Genomic DNA, 19,953 nt, shown 5'->3' with positions numbered 1-19,953 from the left:
TGATAAAAGACGACCACACCAGAGACAACCAAATCCCACAACTGTCAACACTTTGAAAGAGAGGAAAATGCCACTAGGTCCCCTTCTTTGTTCCTAGATAACCACATTATCCAGATTAAACATGAGATTCGACATGGGTTTGTTTATGTTGTTGTTCTTCGAAGCTGGAACTGTTGTAAGTGCAACAAATCTTTCAGGCCAGACCAACAGAAATAAAAGATTATTTACAGCTAGCAGATTTAAGATCATGGAGCCCATACAACAACTCATTTTCAGACAGACATGGTTTCAACTTCTTAGATTGATTAAAAACAAAAGTTCAAATGACTGGGATTTTTGATGAGAACTTTGAGTTCTCATCAATTTCTAAAATTGAGAAATGATTATATTCTGTTGGTGTATTTCTAACTGTTTCATTTTTATTATCAAGGTACCCATACTTGTATTATTTATTAAAACCAAAATGTGAACACTAAAAAATTAACAAAACTATATTTGCTTTGAGATGCTGAGGAATAAGAAAAAAAGAATTTGTCATTTGAAAGCTTATTAAATGATGAACTTTGGAAAATTAAAGGCAGAAGGTGTCATTTTTATGGGAGATTTATCAGTCATCTGACCAAAATTACTTGTAGTCTAACCACATTAACCAGAAGTCTTACTGTTTAACAGTGAACAAAGTGTGAAATCACTGGAAACACTGGAGCACAATTTGAACAAAACAACACAAGTGAAAATGCAGGGACACATAGTTATGAGTAACCTTGCCAGCAAGTTGATTTCTCGCGATATTTGTGAGTTCACAAATCTCTCAAGAAACCATCTTGCTCCGCTCCCACCTTCACTTTTCATACAGCACCAAGTTGGTTTGGGCCAATCACTCAGCAGTATTCGTGTGTGGGGTGGGATAAGCGGGTGTGACGACAACACCAAGCGTTAGTAGATCAAAACAAACATGGCAACGGAGGACAACGATCGTGTAGATGCTGCTGTTAAGTCAGTTTTAGCTGAATCTCCTATCGCTTCTTTGAAGGAAGAACAATGAGAGGCGCTTTGCGCATTTCTGGATGGTAAAGATGTTTGTGCTTTTTTACCTACGGGTTTTGGTAAGAGTTTAATTGGCTTCGCTCGTTGTGAAGATCCCGCGATTGGCAAAAAAACAAACCTGTCAGAGGCGGGACATACTGTTGCATTGTCCAATCCGTGCCTCTTTCCTCTGAACGGATTTACATGGAGCGGTCCCAGATTGATATTGTGGAGTACTATCAAGTACTACACAATTATTAATCTGGCTATTGCCAGGTTAAGTTGTGAGGTGCAATCAAAAGTTCAGATTGTAATAATGGTGCATGGAGAAGCTGTGAGCAGTAACTGTCATAAGTCAGGATTCTGCGTGATGTTGTGCAATCAACATCGGGAGCTGTGTTACATGCAGCTTTATAACCACTGTCAGGTGCATGTCTGAGATTTCACCATAGACTTGCAGAAGCAGCACCCTGTCAGCAGACAGCAGGTCAGGGATTGCCTGGAAAATCCAGACTGACTTTATTTATGTATTAATATAAATACAAATAAAGGCAGTCTGGCATTGTGATGATAGGAGACGATTTCAAAAAGGAGGGGCTAACGAATGCAGCTTGAACGAGAAAGAACCAATCAGCGTAACACGGATGTGACGCACAAACAAATCGACCTTGAAGTCCATGTAGTCCAAACAACAATGGCATGCAGCCGAGAAAGCGTCGCGGTGAATGATTACTGCCGTTTTTGTCACAAAAATCTGCGAATACATGGGGTACTCTCAAGTACAACACTTATTTTTGAAAAGGCTACGCAACAAAAGACTCCTTCCGAACGATTAGCGGTGTTAGGAATAACTTTGTTAATGTTTGCGTTTGGTTACGGGAGGTGTGCAGGTGTTGTATGGTTAATCCAGGCACTGAAGATGACGCAGCATTAACTCCCGCCTCCCGTGCTATGATTGGTCGTACCAAACTTTCCCGGGAGGGAAACGCGATTCAATTCGCCCAATGCCAAACTGATTCTCCTGTATCTCCTAACATGGAGATAGGAGATTACATGGAGATTCAGTTTGGATTTTCCAAGCTAGGTCAGGGATGATCCAACCTTCATATCGAGGATAATCAATAGTGATGAGAGTTGAGTTAACAGCTATGACTCAGTAATCAAATACCAGTCTATGCAATAAAAGAGCCCACAGTCTCTGAGATTAAAGAAGGCCAGGAATGTGACCAAAAGGATGGTTGTTGTTTTCTTCACAAAGTTGTAGACCGTGCATTCATCCTCCAGGTCAAACTTTCTGTGCAGAGCTCTACTGTAGCATCCTGAGACATCTTAGGGAGAACATTCAATACAAATGACCTGAACTATGGCATGTTGACAGTCAGTTGCTCCATCATAACAAACAGTTCACAGTACGACTAAAACATATACATTTTTTGGCCACCCCAACAAAACTATTGCTCCCCACCCACCACACACCAACTTTTTTTCTGCTCCCCAAAAGGAAAGTGGATAAAGATTTGCTGCTTTGCCACTGTCGAAGATATCCATTGCCCAATGCAGATTGTGGATGGTCAGCTTTGACAGCCTTTTAAGATCAGGGGCCTATTTCACGAAGCAGGTTTAGTGAAAACTCTGAGTTTGTTAACCCTGAAATGAGGGAAACTCAGAGTTTTCCGTTTCACGAAGCGAGGTACCTCTAACCAGGGAATGCGGGGTAACTCAAGCCTGTTTCACAAAGAGGGGTAACTTCAACTCTCGGTCAGTTACCGCAGTAACAGACTCTATGACTCTAACCTGCTCGCCAGCAGGTTTATCTGACAAAACCTCGAGTTTCTCTCCGTCTCCGCCCTCTTTCAGCCACACACGCTGTTTCATTTCCTCATTCATTCAGTCAGTAAGCGAGCGAGTTTTGGCGTAGAACAGCTTTTAATAACGATCCAGTGGATAAAGGAGCAGCATTACTGCACAGATAATTAAATATTCGTCGGTAGATTGTTATCAGACCGAGCATAAATGTTCTCGCATTTCCGGACAATTATCGGTTTGAGCGGTACCGTTTCGTAATCGTTTCAAATCCATAATCTACATAAATAACCTAATCCGTCCTTACATTTACATTACCAGCCGCAGTCATGCTCTCACATCCAGCAGATATTGTGTGTTGCGCTATGGTTCTTTTGAAATGAAAGTTTTTATATGATGTCGGAGATGCAGAGCACTACAGTAAGACAACTGTATGCAGGACAGTCAGAAAAGTTTTCTGTGTGATTGGCTGCATAGATGCACACACTTCCCCATCACAGCTCCCTCACATCATGAACAGGAAGTCCATTCACAGCATAAATGTGCAGGTAGGCTACAAGTAGACTGACTACTGTTTCTAAATGTTGAAGACTGCATCATAGTTCAACATCTGTCATTCTCTACACTGTCAGATCATATGTGATGCTGCATACATCATTTCTAATGTGGAGGCCAAGTGGTCTGGGTCTGTTCATGACTCCAGGATTTATGGAGAGTCTAACCTGAGCAACAGACTGCAGCGTGGTCAGCAGCCTAAAGATTTTCACAATAGAATTCTCTTGTCTCTGTCCTTTAATATACGCTGATGTATCCACTATACATTACAGGAGAGTTTGATGGCCTTCTGCTGGGTGACAGGGGTTACCATGCCAACCCAGGCTGATGACCTCATACCCTGACCCTGAACCAGGCCCCCAACAGAACTTCAACCGGGCTCACTGCAGGACCAGAGCCCGGGTGGAGATGACCATAGGCCTGCTGAAAGCCCGTTTCCAGCGCCTACATCACCTCAGGGTGACCCCTGAGAGGGCCTGTGATATTACTGTGGCATGTGTTGTTCTTCATAATATTACCACTATTAGAGGAGCGCAACACCCTGCCCTACAAACTGAAGACCCAGATGATGACCTCATCCACCTGCAGCTATCCAGGACAGCAGAGCAGTCAGAGACACCGTATGCAATAATCACTTTAGAGTTTAAGTCACCATCATCACCACCACAGCAAATAAAGACATGATACACATTTCATTTGGTCTTCTTTATTTCCTACAAATAAAAGATAGTTCAGTTCATGTTCCAATAGTTAACATAATTCACCTGTGACCATCACCACCTCTAACTTGTGCTCCAGTATTTCAATTTCCAGATCTGCCCTCCTAATCTGTTTTTTGGATTTTTCTCAGCAAATGCAGTTTGTAAATCTGTTTTACTGATAACTGGGAATACATAGAGGACATTCAGTTATACAGTTGCACATGAATTCCACAGAATGAACCTCTGGTGTTTCCTGAACATCCATCTCACTGTGTCAGTCTGTGAGTGGAAGCTGAGGGACCATCCTGCTGCTGTCCAGCCATGCTCTGTTAAAAAAGATGAGAATGTGCAATACTTCAGTGTAGGCTAAATGTCACACTCTATATTCCACCCAAAATCTGAATGAGAAGAGAACTATCAGTAACATACCTCTGTATGTCTTTCTGGATCCCCCTCTGTAAAGGCAGCAGACACAGTTTCATCCTCTTCATCCTAGATCAGTGACATGTTTCAGTAAACTTAAACTACCATTTGGATAAATCTTTGGAGTGTTGCCTACTTACAATTACAAGGTATGTATATATATATATATATATATATATATATATATATATATATATATATATATGCATCCATGACATTTTATACCACCGTTTTACAGGCATCTGCTTTCTTTCTGTTGGCTGAGCAGAAGTCTGTGTTAGTTTAAATAGGCTCAATTATTTAACAGGACATGATATGGATGCAGACATTTAGGCTATGTGTGGATAAAACAACTGCACAGTCAAACAGCCACTTAATATTTAGGCTACTTTACAATGTAAAACATGATCAACATGAAGTACCTCCATGAAATAATGCCGAGGTCTGACCTGTTTGAACAATGTTTTTATATTTCATCTTAAGCTGCTGCCCCGTCGGGATTTCACCTAAATGAAATAACTTACTAGGCTGCCATTCAGACAGTTATTCCCTGTAATATTATTACAATTACAAAGGACTACATTTAAACTTACGCATTGATACGGGCAGCAGTGTTCTCTACGCCGTCTCTCTCTCTTTTGCAGCTGCAGCGGTGTTGCACTTCTTTCTAAAAGCGTGTTCAAACTCGCCATATGAGCGCGTTAAAAACTTCCAGTTCAAAAACGCAGCCTTTCGCTTCCCCGTTTCCATGGTGACTCGTCGAATTGGGGTTCCATTGATGCTGTCTTTTCAGACTTGCGGTGCACGCGCATAACTCCGGGTCAAACTACTCCGAGTTGATTAACCCAACTCATATCAGCCGTTGTGAAACCGAAAACTCAGAGTTCTCTATCTCAGAGTAGATCAACTCAGAGTTGTAAAAGAAACTCAGAGTTTGTAAAACCTGCTTCGTGAAACAGGCCCCAGGTTCTACAATGTGCTTCTCATTCCCCTGTTTACACACACACGCACACGCACACGCACACACACACGCACTCACGCACACACGCACATACGCACACACACACACACCGATGTCTGGTTCTTATATCCCTGTGGGGACTTACCACTGACTCCCATTCATATCTAACCCTAACCCTAACCCTAACCTTAACCAACACCAAAACAATGCCTAACCTGAAAGAAAATTTTTTGCACTTTTACTTTTTCAGTAACAACAACATGGCCAAGAAAACACTGTTTCCCCCCGTGGGGACCTCATTTTTGGTGCCCACTGTGACGTGAGTCCCCAGATAGTGTGGAGTCAGGTCAAAGTTTCCACCAAGTCCCCACCGGTATAGATAAACACGTACACACCCACACACACCCACACACACACACACACACACACACACACACACACACACACACACACACACACACACACACACACACACACACACACACACACACACACCAATGCCATACAAGCCATACAAGCTGCCCACCTACCATTCGGAGCAACTTGAGGCTCTGTGTCTTGCCCAGGGACACTTCGACACATGGTGGGGAGTTCCAACCTTTCAATTAGTGGACAACCTGCTCTACCACCTGAGCCACGACTGTCCAGATGGTGGTTGAAGTGCCCACTGAAGCGTTCCAAGTGTGGCAGAAGCACTGGGAGCAGTGTATCACTGCACAAGCTGACCACATTAAAGAGGATAGCAGTCAAATTGAAATCAGTTTTTGTTTTTTGTAGTTGCAGTCTCTGAACTTTTTGATCACACCCTATATAGTGGAACCAGCATTTTATGTTAGTGTGTCAACCTAACAGGCTAGCAAACACTGAATCTACTGCCTGACTCTGGAATACAAATAAAACAAATGAGGCCCAAAGCCCCCAAGTGGACTGTTTGATATTCTTTGGTGTATCAGCCATGTTGAACATATAGGATTGTAGTATTGAAAAGTATCAGCACTGCAGCAGTGAGCTGCACTGCAGGGGGAAAGCTTGCATCAGTCAGTCACCACCTGCACTGCTTAAAGCAAGCAAAACTTTGTCCCACAGGACTAAAGTAAGTTTTTAAACACTTTCTGAGGTTGTAAATGCTTACATTGATTTAGTTGCATTACAATGAAGAGAAGTGTTGATACCACCATGCCATTCTGGTAAAAACAGTGAAGAACAGTGCCATGGTGTCAAAAGCATCAATTGATGTGTAGTTTCCCAATATTAAGCAGCTGTCTTCGCTTTCACGAGTCTGTTCCACAGGTGGGAGAGAGCGAGAGTGCAGCCTGGTTTAGTATGTCGCAGCAGGATACTTTTCTCCCTGGTTCACAATACCCATTGATTTGTGAGCAGATGCTGAGCTTTTCCCCAGGCAGTCAGTGGCATCTCCTCCCTTCCTTACTCTCTCTGCTTACCCACCCCAACCTGGCAGAAGTCATCTGAGGACAACTGCAGTGCGAGAAGACGGTAATCCATCGGTGGTGGGAGGAGTGCTGTTTCTTTCATTAAACACGACCCCATTGCAACGTGGAAGAGGGAGTTCATACGGACAGCATGTCCATTTGTTTTGATAGCGCTGGAGGGAAAGAGATGCAAACAAATTGATTCTGAAAAAGCCTTAACAGCTGTGCATCTGGATCGTAATGAGAAATGAGATGTTTACTAAATGAGCTCAGCAGGAAATATTTCTTATTAAATATTCCTTGTAAATCCTGTGAAGCCTGTGATGAGTTTCCTCAATATCACATGGTCATAATTTATATTTAAGTCGGGAACTATTTCTACAAAGGAAAGCTGAGTGCTAGTTATTTTTTTATTTTTATGCCTATGTGATACTAAAAAGAGGCAGCATGGGGTTGCTATATATAAATTTAGGTCATGCCAAGCACTGCACTGGACTACCATGGACTGCTGTATAATGTGACATTTAACCTCAGTAAGAGACAGTCCCGAGGACGAAAAGGTATTGGAACAGTCTCAGATGAACCTGATTTCACCTACATGATATTTTATTTACAGTATATATATTCTCCTATCTTAGACTTTTGCTGCCCTGTGGATTTTCCACCTGCTGATTGGAAGAGTCTCCCCTGCCTTTTTATCCTGGCTCAACAACCTGGCTCAGCCTGCTGGATCTCAAGGAGGGATGGAGGGATTTAAAGATATACTGACTCTAGGAAATCTGCAATCGGGGAACTAGGGTTAAAATGAGGCCTTGGTTTAAAGACTATACATCCCCACTGACAGAAGTGCTGCTCTTTGCCTCCTCCTCTCATCTCTGTCTTCCAGCCATCAGTTCTTAATTCTGCTGGTCAGGAACCCCAACATTCCTGCGGTGAAAAGTCACTGCTGGAACTCATTTCCAACCATTCTCTGCTGAGAGCACAAAGAAACACAGACACATGGAGATTGTTACTGTTCAAAAGGCCATGTAATCCAACCATCTTCCTCAAGGACTTCATTTCTTTTCTTTGTTAACATATTTCAATCAGGTACATTGTGACTGGTGTAGTTATGCAGTTATTTACTGCTGTCTGTTTTGAGTTACTGTATTGTTTTTAGGTTATTCTTTTGCTTTTACTGTGAAGCACACTGGTCCCCCTGTGGGCTGTTGTAACGGGCTATGTAAATAAGCTTTATTATTTCTGTATACTAGAATTCTCATTTGTGTGTTTACAATTAGATCAGTGATCACAACCATTCTTACTCTGAAAACCAATGATCGTATAAGTCCAATATGGAGGCTTCATTTATTCTGAGTGGAAGCTTGAGAGTTTACCTATCACAAGGACAAGAAAGACACAGGCATTTTTCAGATAAGGAAATTACACTGTGTACTGATCAGCCACAAAATGAAAAGCACCTGTCACAATACCCAATGAGGTGTGGACTCTATGAGACCTCTGAAGGTGTCCTGTGGTATCAGGTAGCAACAAATTCTGTTGATCCTTTCTCATGTTCCTCTATCCATTTCTAAACAATGTTTTCAGTGAGGCAGGGCTTATTATCCTGCTGAAAGAGGCCACTGCCATTTGGGAATAGCATTTCTGTCAAGAGGTGTCTGCAACAATGCTGAGGGAGGTATGTGTCAAAATAACACCCATATGAATACCAGGATCCATGGTTTCCTAACATGACTTTCTTCAGAGCATCATTCAGCCTCCATTAGCTTACATTCTTCCCACAGTCCATCTCTTCACTGGTAAACAATGCATACAGCTGTCCACCTGATGTCAAAACAAACATGATCCATCAGACCAAGTCCCCTTCTTCTACTGCTCTCATGGGCCAGTTTTGGCATCTGCGCCATGGACAACAAGCTGGGATGCTCTGCTTGTACTGCCAACTTTATATCATTGCAACATTAAGGTTTTCAGCAGTTTGTGCTACAGTAGCTCTTCTGTGGGGTCTGACCACACAGGTGACTGGCAGCAAGCAACACGTGTATGTGGATTTTCCACATGCACATACATGGCATTCATACACAACACCCTCTGAAAGTGTGAACATTGCCAGGAACATCAGTGTAAAACCTGAGCATTTAGTGCCTCTGCTTGACGTGTGCGACTACTATTATCCTGTTCAGTGTTTGATCACCTGCTCGGGTCACTTGCTGCCCACTTAATCCTCTCTAATTAAAGTATTAAAGAGGGGAATGAAAACTAACAGACCTCTCAGTCCTTCAGGACAAGAAAAGTCCATCTGTTCCATAAAACTCACCCTGTAGAAAAACACAAAAGTTCCTATCGCCTCTGCAGCGCTATAGCCTATTATTATCCTTCATCTTGCCCTCTGTAATAGAAAGCAGATATTATTTTTAAAATCTTGCAATTGAGTTTGGTTCCATAATTGAACAAACAATATCAAATTGAACTGAGTTGTGCTTTGATGCTCACAATCTGTTATGTATAGGTGTGAAATGTTGACTATAAGGGAGTCTGCATGTAAAGAATGGATAATATGATGTGTCTGGAGGTTGTGGAGGTCACAGGGAGCCTTCTGAATGTGTAAATTAGGCAGTAGCTTTCACTCTATGTATCTGTAATATCATTATAACCCTGATCGTTTTTTAAGTATCACATCATAAGGCACGCACCACAAGATATATACACCAAATAAACTATTCACCGCCAGCCATTTAGACTCTTACTGACTTTCCTAATTTCTTTTTTTCGTAAATGAGTGAACTAAAACCTGCCCATGGAGTATGATAATTGCACTTATTTCTCTAGTCTGAGATGCTTCAAGGATTTTGAAGATGTTGAATTAAGGCATTTTTTCAGATTAATATCTCTTGACCCAAGAACATTCTTGAAATGAGTTGATTTGCTTTGGAATAAAGTGGAATTATCTTAGCCCACTGGCACTGCTCTACTTGTTTTGTGAAAAATGGGATTTTAATACCCACCGCAAAAGAAAATAAGTTGTTAAGATGGATATTTTCTGCAGTGTAAACACACAGAAGTGTTTGTTTGTCTCTGCTGTCCTCTGAGGATGTTTCTCTTGCACTTAAAGCCTTCACTCTCTCACTTCACAGTGTTTTGTCCAGAAAGCCAATTTTCTCGAGGATATAGTGGCTACAGGAGACCAAAGGAAACTTTTTCCAAACCTAATCCCTCACAGCTCCAGGGACCCAGAGTTTACATTTTGAAACACCTCAATCTGATAAAGTGCCTGGAGGCTCTCATTGCATCTCTCTAAGCCAGCACAACATACTCATGGCATCCATCCATCGGCACCTGCAACACTGCCTCTATGCATTTCCAAGTGTTATGGATTGAGTGATAGTAACTCTCCTGGTGATGTGGGAGCAGGACATAGAGAAGTTTCCCAGAAAAAAAGAAATTATCAGTTTGTAAGTGAACTATTGTACCACTCCCAATGAGGACATCTGTACAAAGTCAAAAAGTTTGAGAACCAATCAGAAGATAAAGGGCCATGATTACCAGCAACTCATGAAAAAAAACCCTTTAAAATGTTGATAGAGATAGTTATCAATGTCTCAAAGCAGAGTTTGTCCTTTCAGGCTGTTCCCATGGTCGTTTATAAGCATGGCATTGATGCTGCATCAGAGTTTTGGTTTTGCTTCCCCTTTAGGGGAAATGCATGGTGTGGATTTTTAAAAATACATTTTACACATTCCAACACTTTGCCACATTAAATAGTCCAGTGTGTGAAGATTAGAAAGCACAAGCAGGAGTCAGTTTTGCTAATACACTGAAATCATAAGGAGATTCTTGCACAGACTCAAGTCTTTTTTTTTTGTCAAAGTAAATAAAAGCCTTGAAGAATAAATTGCCTATTTTTATTTAACATCGTCTCATTTTCACTGTAGAGACTTTAGCCTAATTTAATGCTGCAAGCTACTTAGCAAACTCAATCTGGCACCACTTCAGATATAGATTTAAAGCTATCTGAAGTAAATTTCTGCTACACTAACATCTCCCAGCTACTTACACTAAGAAAAATAAAGCTGCCAGCTGGAACCAAAAAGGGATCTGCTCAGTGATGTCATTTAAGAACCACACCGTAAAGAAAAAGAATAGTTGAGAAAACTTAAAATTTCAAGGCAACCTTTTGCAGTAATTTTTTTTTTGAATTATCTCAACGATTTGCTAGTTCACTGTCCTAAGTTACATTTCATTGTTGTATCAGTTACATTTACATTGTTCTCTGAACACTCACAACTATTAATTCTTCATTTGGCCAATATAAGCTTGTTTATTAGCTGAATAGTGTGATTGACAGAACTACCATAAGCTAAGCAACCCTTGATCTTTTTTTTATGTTATTTTTTTGGCCTTTCTCTGGTTTAATTGAGAGACAGGACAGTGGGGGAGAATAATGGGGAGGAAAGACCTGCAGCAAAAGGCCACAAGCTGGATTCAAACCCATGACCACTATGTATTGCTCCTGTTTATGAGTCATCTGCTTAACCTGCTGAGCTACAGGGGATGATAGCTGAGCTCCAGGTAAAGGGAAAGAAAGCATGAGGACTTACCCCTGCTGTGTATTCTGGGAAACACTGTGGCTTTTTACAACTTTGTTGTACCAACAACAAATTACATTTTCAGCTTATTCACAATTACAAATTTAGACATAATGAGGTACATACGATTGGTCTGATGTCTATTTTCATGTCAAACATAGCTATTTTAATTTTCATGTTCAAATAAATCAGAATACCAACTCTGCTGAACAGACTGTAGTTTTCTTTTTTACGGTGCACTTTTACTTCCCCAAAGAGCTTTTTAGCAAGAGGTTCTTTAAAGACCTCCCAGAGATGCCTAAATCAAACGGTTTGTTTCGGCACCACAAATATGACTCCAAAGAATTTTGATAAAAATTGTTTTGTTTAAACAATCTTTTTTAAAACAGTTCCGTGTAGGCCCACCTGATTCTATTTTAATAATAAGGCATTGTTAAACAAACAAACACAATATCTTATTTGCAGTATTTCTGGTTCCTTTTCATTGTGATTCATTTTTTATTCTGGGTTCTATTTTTTTTGGTCAGACAGAGCAACATGTTACAAGATGTCAGCTTGTATTGTTAGAAACTGATGGGCATTTCTTACTGTTTTGGACATATTACAGACCAAATAATACATCAGTGATGAATGTAAGCTGTCGTTCTGATTTATGTACTTTAAAGGATTTTGTGAAGTATGTGAAGAACGATCACCCCTAAATATACAGGCGATGATACTTTCAAGAACCAGAGAGCCTCCTGTAATATTGGCTCTGGTTGGTATTCATGCATTTTTACTGTGAGCTGTGAATTAATTAAACCGGATCTGAACAATTTAATTAATTGCTGTCTTGGCTGTGTTTTGGATTTATCTGAAGAATGTCAAGGTTTCTTCTCTAGAGAGTGTGCATGTTTTTTCATCATAAGTATGCTATTTCATATTTTTATTTATGAGTAAAATAAAACTCTTTCATCACTATCATCAACACTATTTGCCTTTATTTACTCAGAGAGAAAGTAGTATTGACTTGTTACAGTAAGCAGTATACTGCTCTGCTGCCTCTCCTCTATGAATGAATGTATTGATTTCAGACTTGTAAAGGAGATTGTTCAAAGTACTTTTCTTATTTGTATACCATGGAGACGTGTACAAAAGTTGATACACTCAATAAGTGGTTTTAATGCAGTAATTCTCCAGACACAACATGCATTTTATTTGCAAAAATAGCAGGCAACCAGTGCAACACAAGTGCCCTTCCATTTGAACAGTAGGTAGTAAATCATCAGGAGAATTTTCCATGGCAACCATGCTGGTTAATGGTTGTGCTTCAGCTTAATGATATGCCTGGTGAGAGAGGGAGAGAGATGATAATAGGAAAGTCTTATGAATAATCATTAGATTAATGTCATCTACATCAACTGCATGTCGATAAGTGTGAAATTAAACTTGACGTTTCTTTTAGCAGCCATTAACTGTCGACCCAATTAGCCAATTGGACAGGGAAATGTCTCATTCTTTAATTTGTATGATTCCAAATCAATCTAACTAGAAATTGGAAGATGAAAAATGTGTTCATCAGGCAATACCTGCTGTTGTGTCATTGCTTTAGCAGTAATGATGTGGTATTACAATCAGCGCGACCTGCCGTATATGAGCTTGGCTTGGTTGAGTGTGCGTGTGTGTGTGTGTGTATGTGTATGTGTATGTGTGTGTGTGTGTGTGTGTGCATTGTACATCAGACAGACAGCATCTCCAGCTGTAAACTGTACACAAATTGGATTTTGCATTCACCTGTTGCAGTCAAAGTAATGATTTCCTGCTCTTCATCACTCCCTCTCTGGATCTGCATTCCATATCCACAGAACTACTGATTTCAGTTCTTTTGCGGTTTATACAGTCTTTCATGTACCTCCTAAGGTTAGCTATAAAACAGGAAAGCTGTAACAGTTCCCTATGCATGTCCTTCAGTGCTGTTTACACAGAACTCCCTCAGGATATAGCACGTTTTGCGAAAATCTACAAAACACTCTGAAAGAACTTGACAGCAATATTGATTTCATTATGGAGGGAGATCTAAATATTAATTAGGCCGAGATCCAAGGCCCCACTGAAATCACCTCTCATCTCAAACTCAGATTGATCTAATATTCAGTAAACCAGAAAGAATAACCTAATAATTCAGTTTGCTGACTGGGCTATCAAATCATTGAAAACAGTAGGAAACAAAGTACAGGTTCACATCTTTGTAATATGTGTGAACAAGTTTATTTCTGCTGTAAAGTTGCTCATTTTTACATGGGGGTCGATGAGGATTGACTTGGTTTTGGAGCAAGCCTCAAGTGGCCGTTTGGGGGACTGCACATTGGATTCATTTTTAAGCCTCTGAGGTTGCTGCTTGTCTTCTACACATTTTACAAAAAAGGTTGCCAGATAAACCTCTCAGTGTGTGCATAATTTTTTCTAACCTCATGTCAAATTTTCGTATTCAGCATAATTAGGCAATGAGCAAGCAGCATACAGAAAGCCAAAGAGAGTAGATATCAGAGAACACTCCAAAAAGAGACAATGTCTGAAGCACGGATGTCCAGTCGATAGTTTGGAGAATGTATATAGATATGAACATGGGATCGTTTTACAACAGTTACATGTTGGATCAATGTCCAGGAATCTGTCTGACACCCTCTCTTGAGCCTGATGTCACTGTAGTAAACCACAATTAGTCACAGGAAGTGCGGTTCATTTTAATACAGCATTCCAAATTTTGGTGCTAATAGAGTCAGTGAGGTGAAGTTATGGAGATTAATGGCACTATTTCCGGACAAAATCACATACCTGCAGGTATCATAAAAACTGAGCATGCAGCATGAGAGATTTAGTATGCAGCTGTTGAAAAGAGGCAAAAAGCGCTGGAGTGTTTTCATGCCCTTATTCTGCAAGTGGAGAAATGCATTGTCCCACAGAGATGGGGGGAAAAACATATTTGCATGAATTGGGAGTTAAATGAGAGTCTGTGCCGTCCATTGTGCTGCAGAGCTGTGTTCTGACCAGGATGTTCCTGGTGTATGGGACAGTAAAGCTGACTGCTTATTATTCTATTGTTTGTTCAGTCTTGTTTTCATTTTGCTGCTCAGGGACTGCAGATGTAAATGAGTTAGACATCTACCTCTGACCAAACAGTTGAGTTGTGCATGGTCCCTGTTAAATACACGAAGAAACTAAGCTGACCAGGTTTTCCACTTCATGTTTCCCATCTCCCCTCTGCTTCACTGACATGCAGCACAGCACCCGGCACTCAGCGAGCCTGTTTGATAAATGCCATCTCTAATTAAAGTCACTCTACTCAAATAAATGCCTCAAATTAAACCTCTTTACTTCATTACACAGTGATTTGTGAATGTATTGCATCCTTGCAACACAGATTTTATCCTTCAATATTTATGGGTTGGTTTACTTGTAAGATGCCCTATATGATGAGCCAGCACATGGCGACATCCACATTCCTGACTGGGGTGAAAAATACAGTTCGGTCATGGAGGCGGGCTGTTATTGAAATTCTGTAATAATATCCAGCTCATCAGTTCTGTCCATGAGAAGCTGCTGTGGTGAGTGAGTCTATTAGTTAGGTGACAGTATTAATTGTGGGCAGAGGAATACTTTCTAGTAGTGGCAGTGTTGGTGGATCTATATCCTACAAAATTAACTAGAAAATTTGCCAGATGTCTGCTGGTAACTTTCTAAATTACCAGATCCATATGTACACATAAATCACCATCTGCTGATCCCCCTATTATGACAACTTTGTCAGTGTTTCATGTCTGAATGTTAGATCTTTTTAAAATAAAACATCCTCTATTATTCATAACCTGATTTCGATAATCACATTGATTGCTTGTTTTTTTACTGAGATGGTTGAACACAGATGGACCGGCTCATCACAAAACTACACATTTACACTCCTTTAATAACAGTAAAAAGTATAGGACAACCATCCTCTTTGTGTCACTAACTTAGAATGACAATCACATTTGCCGACTGCTAATCTTTCCTTTATCAGTTTTATTTTTCTATCAACCCCACTATACTGCGTATAACAGTTTAAAAGCTTCCCTATTCACTGACTTTGTTTAGATTTTTCAGAACTACTCTTAATCATACACAGCAGAATGATAACTTTAGCTCATATTATCATGCATGTGGACAATCAATCCGACTTTTTTTTTCATAAAGGAAGCAGGATTTTAGACATTGAAATCACTCAAAGCCTATCTACTAGTATCTTTTCGGCTGCAGATACAGACTCTTCAGATTACTTTGATGTCTTTGTTTTTACTGTCTATAGTTTTATACAACAGAATATTCTGAAACCAGTAAGATAACACTGAAGTGGCTGCAGATTTTATGTTGTTTTTTACATAACATTCCTGTAGAAATCGGCCTTAATCCTGTGATTTTATCTTGCTCTTGACACAGTGACTGTGTTAAAATAGAAAACAATATGGCTTATATGTTTTATAAAGTGAACAACTCTGAAAAATACTCAGCATTTGCCTGGGTTGGTACCTCTGCAAGTAATCTACTGTTTGTGAACACCTAAGTAAATGAAATACTGACAGTGATTTCTCTTAGGTACCAAGCACATAAAGTTTCTAAGGCATACAGTCTCACCATCATGGTTCAGATGTTGTCAGATTCCAGACACTTTCCCCAACACAATTATGAAAAGACATCTCTGCTGCAGACAGGTGTAAAAAATACACCCGTTGTGCGAAAAACTGAATTCATTAGAAAATATTTTTTCCTTGATATCAAGGGAATTAAAAAATCTAATTACATCAACCACGTAATGGCAGGTCTGGATTAACTAGACTGTTCAGAAGATAAACAAGATACAGCATGTATCCAAGATAAGAACTTAAAACTAAAGGTAATGACATTACCCTGAAAAAGCCTAAAGCTCTTAGGGTACATTCATCTCAACAAGGGGGAAATATGTGTGTCTTCATCATATCTCAGCTTTGAGCTTCACATTGGAAACATAAAAAAGAATCCATTTCATCATCTGTAGAATATTTCCACAGTGTAACTGTTTCTCTTTCAAGCTAATACAGAGACACTTCTGCACGCGTTTGTCACCTGCAGCATTGTAACGCTGTTCTATCTGATCTCCTCAAGAAGAATAGATTTAAACTAAAACAGCTTTAAGCTCAGCTGATTGTGTTTTGACTAAGACCAGAAGAAGAACACACATTACACCAGTTTGAAAATCTCTACAGTGACTACCGGTCTGCTTTAGAACTGATTTTAGGATCCTTTTATTGACTTATGAAACCCTAATAGTCTTTGTCAGACCTACTTATCAGATTTGCTTTTATCTCACGAACCCTCTAGAACCCTCAGGTCTGTCTCAGTCCAGTGGTCTTTAATTATACCAAAAGTCAGAACAAAAACCCACAGCGAGGCATCCTTTTATTGCTACATCTCTGGAGCAGCATTCTGAAGGCCTGAGGGCAGCAGAGAATGCTGATATTTTTAAAAGTCAACTCAAGACCTACCTCTTATTTTGACTTTTAATTAATCCTATGAACTATGTGTGCTGTGGAAAGACAGAGTTGCTGTCTGCGCCGACTGAATGAATATCATTTTAAAGAGGTTTGCGTAGTCACACACACACACGCGCACGCACGCGCACGCACGCACGCATGCACACACACACACAGCTTGCTGTAATAGGTGCAAATTCGTCCGTGCTATGGTGGTGCTACACTTAGCATATTAGCAGAGGGAGAACACACAGCAGATATGATCACGACAACATCCCAGTGTTGTTCTTCACACTGTGGAAAAAAAATACAATTACAATCTAGAGCTGAAACAATTTTGCTGATTAGTTTACTGGCAGAAAATCAAGCAGTAACTATTTTAAAAATTACTTAATTGTTCAAATTCAAGCATAAATGTGCATAACATTAGTTGATTCCAGCTTCATAAATGGATTTGTTTTCTGCTTTTGTCCTCTTATTTGACAGTACTATCTCCTCATATTGTTGGTCAGTGGTATCAGCAATTTAAATGCTTTATCTTGGTCTCAGGAAAAAGTTGACATTATTTTTTTGGCATTCTACTGACTAAACAATTAATCACTTACGAAAATATCACATACACTGGTGTTTAAAAGTTTGGGGTCACCCAGGCAATTTTATGTTCATGTTGTGTAATTGCACAAGGGTTTTCTAATCATCAATTAACCTTCCAACACCATTAGCTAACACAATCCACCATTAGAACACAGGAGTGACGGTTGCTGGAAATGGGCCTCTGTACCACTATGTAGACATTCCATTAATAATCAGCTGTTTCCACGTAGAACAGTCATTTACCACATTAACAATGTCTAGACTGTATTTCTGATTAATTTAAAGTTATCTTCAAGGAATAGACACTGCTTTTCTTTCAAGAATAAGGATATTTCTGAGTGAGCCCAAACTTTTGAACAGTAGTGTAGATTTTTGTTTGAAAGACCTGTTACAGCATCAAACAGTTAAAGTTACTGTCCACTTCCACTTAAGTGTGTTTTATTTTTCATACCCCATCTACTCCTCGCCCTCATATATTGTATATCTACAAATTTTTCATTATGCAGAAGGCATCTCATTTAAATTGGATCAGTAACATGAATCTGACTATTTCACTTTTATAAAATTGCTTTATTTAGAGTACATAAGATTATTACTATTATCTCTTGTTACATGTATTTCAATTTTGTCCCATTTAGAATATATATATATAGTTACTGTAGCAAGACTGCAAAGGCCCTGGAATTCCTGAGCTGATCAAAACTCAGATAAGCTCTCCCTCTCTTCAGCTCTGACCAACACCCATCTCTATAGGAGGATTGAGACATTTGTATTTCTGTAGGTTTTCATTCACAGAAGGATGGAGCTCCTGTGAACATTTAAACCCCTGGAATAACTTCTTCTTTTTAAAAGACAATGACTTTCAATTATATGCTATGGATGTTTGTTTAATGAACTTTCATGCTAAAATCCCTTTTCAGCTTTAGGAGACCCTCAGCCGGAGACGTCTCTGCATTCCACAGATCAGATAACAAGTCGTAAAACTTTATGGCAGAAGGCTGGAACAGAGAGAGACACTCTCTTTAACTGAAGAAACTAATTACTTCAAAGTTCATATTTCTGAGATTTATTTTGTTCTTTCCTGATTACCAAAGTTATAGTGAGATTATGTTGTACATCATATCCGAATTTGACAGTTACATGTGTTATAGAAGCTGATTTATTAATTTGTGACGTTTAATCTGATTCCTTCTTTATTACTCCTATTTAGGTTGAATGATGACCATTGTATTTACCTGTTACCAAATCTCTGACTTGTTGTTATATTCTCACTGTGATACATATTTTTAATGTCATAAACATAAACATATAGTTATGAATGAAATGATTCACATCATATGAACATATGTATTAATCTACACATTTCACTTTCACGCAACTGAATATGGTGGGATAGACAGATCGTGTTTTGCGCGTTTAATATCATATTTTAATCCATTCTGGATTCCTCTTTCTTCTCTACTCTGTGAGAACAAAGAGATTCCAAATTCCACCAGACTCGCGCCTAAAAGTTCTCTCTCTCCGCCCAGGTCCTCCCCTTAGCTGGACCCACAGATAAAGTCAGCCGTAGCCCACATCAACCCTCTCTCTTACTGACCCTCTCTCTTACCGACTCTTCTCTCTTGCTATCTTAGCCTTCTTGCCTCTTACCCCTCTCTTCCTCATCTGGCCCGGAGAGGCCAACCAGAGATTCCCATTATTTTCTTACCTAAAGCGTTTTTCCTATCTTTGAAATTCCCTCACCATCTAAGGATATTTAATTTAGTTTTTTAATTTTTAGTTTTTTTTATTTAGTTAATTATTTATCTCTTAATATTTTTGTAACTTAAGGAGACATTTTGTTCACGTTAAGCCGAATTTTATTCGTTTAATCTGAAGAACAGATTCAGAACCAGCATTTATTTTTCTTAATTTTGACCGTTTTTCATCAACACCCGTTTTTCTTGGCTAAAGCCTGAGAACCATCATTTTTAAGCACTCAGCTGAGAACTCCGGAGACCTGCTGGATCAGGTCTTTGCATAGAACCGATCAACCCGCGGCAGGACATCAAGGCGTGGCCACCACAACGACGACGCACCGCTCCGAACCCGCAGGTCCAGACCGTGTGCTGCATAATCTGAAGGCCCCGCAAGTCCCAGCCCCATGACGGTTCACTTCAATAACTCCAGCTGAGTTTGCTCTGATTCCATTCTATGGGTGATGTACTAACCGCTTGGTCATTTAATTCATTTAATCAATTTATTCTTTTACAAATCATTAGAATTCTTAATCCAAATTACCGATTACCTCGTCAGGTTAGCTCTGGCTAATCCTCACCATATTTCCTTCTCTCTCACACCTACTTCCACATC

At 39.8% G+C, this 19,953-nt stretch overlaps 1 long non-coding RNA gene across 1 annotated transcript; it reads left to right on the top strand.

The window, feature by feature from the left end:
• The first annotated feature begins 3,253 nt into the window (after positions 1-3,253).
• LOC127530546 (uncharacterized) lies at positions 3,254-4,074 on the top strand. The gene is made up of 3 exons (XR_007937124.1): positions 3,254-3,377; positions 3,462-3,573; positions 3,657-4,074. It is a non-coding gene; the product is annotated as an uncharacterized LOC127530546 (long non-coding RNA).
• The last annotated feature ends 15,879 nt before the right edge of the window (positions 4,075-19,953 follow it).

Source organism: Acanthochromis polyacanthus, chromosome 17 (assembly GCF_021347895.1).
Source record: "Acanthochromis polyacanthus isolate Apoly-LR-REF ecotype Palm Island chromosome 17, KAUST_Apoly_ChrSc, whole genome shotgun sequence".
NCBI lineage: Eukaryota > Metazoa > Chordata > Actinopteri > Pomacentridae > Acanthochromis > Acanthochromis polyacanthus.
This window is presented reverse-complemented; position numbering and strand designations above follow the sequence as displayed.